Source organism: Sus scrofa, chromosome 3 (genome assembly GCF_054392235.1).
Source record: "Sus scrofa isolate SSC_HxYL_T2T_F1_AM1 chromosome 3, Sscrofa_HxYL_maternal_Yorkshire_Landrace_v2.0, whole genome shotgun sequence".
NCBI classification, from domain to species: domain Eukaryota; kingdom Metazoa; phylum Chordata; class Mammalia; order Artiodactyla; family Suidae; genus Sus; species Sus scrofa.
The window spans coordinates 7377418-7381432 of record NC_139385.1 but is presented as its reverse complement, the minus strand read 5'-3'; positions in this window follow the sequence as shown (position 1 = coordinate 7381432).

Here is a 4015-nt window from a genome sequence, read left to right as displayed (position 1 = left end):
TATTCCTTTGTACATATATGAACCACCTTTTGTTTATCCATTAATTCATCAGTGGGCACTTGAGTTGCTTCCACTTTTAGGCTCTTGTGAATTATGCTGCTATGAACAAACCTGTACAAATATGTCTTTGAAATCCTGCTTTCAATTCTTTTGGGCACATACCCAGAAGTGGAATTTCTGGATCACAGGATAATTCTCTTTTTAAGTTTTTGAGGAACCACCAAAGTGTCTGCTCTAATGGCCGCACCATTTTACATTCCCACCAACAGTGCAGAAGCTTTGCAGTTTCTCCACATCCCTACCCACACTTGCTCCTCTCGGCTTTTTTAAGAAAATTCATCTCGATAAGCATGTGGTGGCATCTAATTGTGTTAACAGCGGTTCGTTTTGATTAAGGAGTGAGATTTAGTTTTCTTGTTTTAATAGATAGAAATGACACACAACATTGTATCATTCCAAGTATAGAACATGATTTACTATGTGTGTATAATCCACCATGATTACCATGATAAGTTTATTTAATTCACCTCATATATTTACAATATTTTTCTTACTGTAAGAACTTCTGAAATCTATTCTCTTAGCAACTTTTGAATATACAATTCTCTATTATTAACTATGGTTGCCATGCCATACATTAAATGCTTCAAACTCATTGACCTTGCAGCTGGAGGTTTTTGCCTTGTGATCACTGTCACCCATTGCCCTCACCCCCAGGGCCAACTCTGGCAGTCACTGATCTGTTCTCTGTATGTAAAAGTCAAGAGTGCTCTTGCAGTGCAGCAGGTTTGGAATCCAGCCCTGTCACTGTGTTGGCTTAGTTCACTGCTGGGGTACGGGTTCTACTCTCGCTTAGGAACTTACACATGCCACAAGTGCAGCCAAAGAAATAAAAAAGATAAAAGCTGAGAGGGTTTTTTTGGTTCCATACATGTGATATCATGGAATATCTGTCTTTCTCCATCTGACTTGTTTCACTCACCATAATGCCTTCACAGTCCATCCATGTTGTCACATGTGACAACAGTTGCTAATTTTTTATGGTTAAATAATATTCCACTGGGTATATGTGCCACATTTTTTTATCCAGTCATCAGTAGATAGATACGTAGGTTGTTTCCCTGTCTTGGATGTTACAGACAATACTGCTATCAACATGGGCAGCATGTCCAATATTAACTCTGAGTTTTTGCTTTTTTGTGATTGAGTTCTATGAGTTTCTCATATATTTTTGATATGAAACCTGTATCAGATATATGATTTACAAATATTTCTCTCATGCTCTAGGTTGTTCTTTTTTTTCTTTTTTTCTTTTTTTGGCTGCACTCACAGCATATGGAAGTTCCCAGGCTAGGGGTCAAATCAGTGCCATAGCTGTCGGCCTACACTACAGCCACAGCAACACAGGATCCAAGCCCTGTCTGCAACATACACCACAGTTCACGACAACAGTCGATCCTTAATTCACTGAGGAAGACCATGGATTGAACCTGTGTATCCTCATGGATACTAGTCGGGTTCATTTCTACTGAACAATGATGGGAATGCCCTCTTTTTTTATGGTTTCCTTTGCTGTGAAAAGCTTCTGCTTTTTAGTTTGATGTAGTCCCACTTACTTATGCTTGCTTTCGTTGTTTCTTCTTTTTCATGTCTTATTCAAAACATAGTGCCAAGACTGATGTCAAGGAGCTTATCCCACATATTTTCTTCTAGAAGTTTATCATTATGGGTCTTACTTTCAATACATTAAGTCAATGTGAGATGATTTTTCTTAAATTATACCTCAGATGATTAATGACATTGAGCATCATTTTCATTTGCTTGTTGGCCATTTGTATAACATGTTTGGGAAAATGTCTGTGCAAGTCCTTTGCCTTTTTTTGGTAGCAGGCAGGGATGGACTTCAAGTGTGGCATATGGAATTTCCCAGGCTAGGGGTTGAACCAGAGCTGCAGATGCTGGCCTATGCTGCAGCCACAGCACTGCCAGATATGAGCCATGTCTCCGACCTACATCAGAGCTCATGGCAATGCCGGATCCTTAACCCACTGAGCGAGGCCAAGGATACACCCCACATCCTCATGGATACTAGTCGAGTTCACTTCTGCTAGGGTCCAAAGGGAACTCCCTTTGACCATTTTTCATTGGGAATAATTAAATTATTGCCATTGTCTTTGAATTGTATGCATTCTTTACATAATCTGGATATTCCTCTCTTTTCATAAAGTTTCCCCTGTGTTTTCTACTAAGGGTTTTATAGTTTTACCTCTTACATTTAGGCTTTTGATACATTTTAACTTATTGGTTGGATGGCATAAGGTAAGGGTCCAACTTCTTTGTTTTGTATGTGGCTTTCTGGTTTTCCTAGCACAATTTATTGAACAAACTGTCCTTTTCCCATTGAATGATCTTGGGTATCCTCGATGATAATTATCTGGACATACATGCGAGGTTTTTCTTCTGAGGTCTCTATTCTACTCCATTGCTCTATACATCCATACTTACGGTGGTATCACACTGTTTGGATTCCCGTAACTTTGTAATAAGTTTCAAAATAAGTATGCGGGAGTCTTCTGGTTTTAGTGTTTCCGGAATTGTGTTGGCTACTTAGATCCCTTGATTTCCATGTGAATTTTAAGATAGGTTTTTCTATTTCTGAAAAAAATGCCATTGAGATTTAGGCAGTGATTGTATTGACTCTGGAGATCACTTTGGGTAATAACGCAGTCTTAGCAATTTTAAGTCTTCTAATCTATGAACACAGGAGATCTTTCCATTTATTTATATCCCTTTAAATTATTTCACCACTTTTGTAGTTTGTGGTGTGCAACTCTTTCACTTCCTTGGATAAGTTCATTCCTAAATATTTCATTCCATTTGATTCCTATGGTAGAATGCAATTGTACCCTTACCTTATACCATACACAAAATTTAGCGGAAAATGTATCAACAACTTAATGTAAGAGCTGAAAGTATAAAAGTCTTAGAAGAAAATATAGAGGGAAGCTTCATAACACTGCACTTGCCATCACTTCTTGGATATGACCCCAAAGCCACAGGCAACTAAACTAAAGATACATAAATGGGAATATATCAGAAATTGAAAACTTGGGTTCATTAATGACAGAATCAACAGAGTGAAAGGCAGCCTGAGGGATGACAGAGAATATTTGTAACTGCTATATAAAATAAAGGGTGAATAGGAGTTCCCGCTGTGGTGCAGCATGATGGGTGGTGTCTCTCTAGGGCCAGGTGGCAGGTTCATAGGTTCAATCCACCCCAAGCACAGTGAGTTAAAGGTTTTGGCCACCCCCCAGCTTTGGCATCGATTGCAACTGCAGTTCAGGTCTCTTCCCTGGTCCAGGAACCCCATATTCCTTGGGGTGTCCAAAAAAAAGAGAAAATATGTAAGGGGTTACTATGCAGGATAGATCAAATGATTACAACTATGTAGAGTTATATCTCTTCTCAAGAGGGCAGTGGGATATAACACTGTCCTCTTTCTTTTAGGCCGATGACAGCATTACATAAGTAAGCACCCATTTGTTTAGCTTAGGTGGTTTCATTCTGAACTAATCTTATAGCATTGCTGACAAGGCCCTAGTTGTGTGTGGAGAGAGAGAGGTAGCAGAGGAAAAACCAACTCTCTCTAAGTGGGATTGGGGCACCTAGCAGTTTGTACAACACACTTATGCCTTCAGAAACAGGGCGGGCATCATTTCTGTGAAAATGAAGTCTCCTAGATTGCGGCATGTTTCAAGGCAAACAGAACCTGAGAGCTATGTGGGAAAGAGAGCACCAGCTCATGACGAGCAGCCCATCCTAGCCCATCATCTTGAGGATGCCAAAAGGGTCTTTCTCAAAGGGAAAATACCTTCTTGTCGAAGAAAGCATGACCTTGCTTGCAACCACTGTGTTATTCTTCTGAAGATGGTGTCTGGGCTGAACAAAACTTTCAGCTGATAGAAGACGCAAGATGGAGAAATGTGCCCATCACTTGGGCATCCCTCAGCCC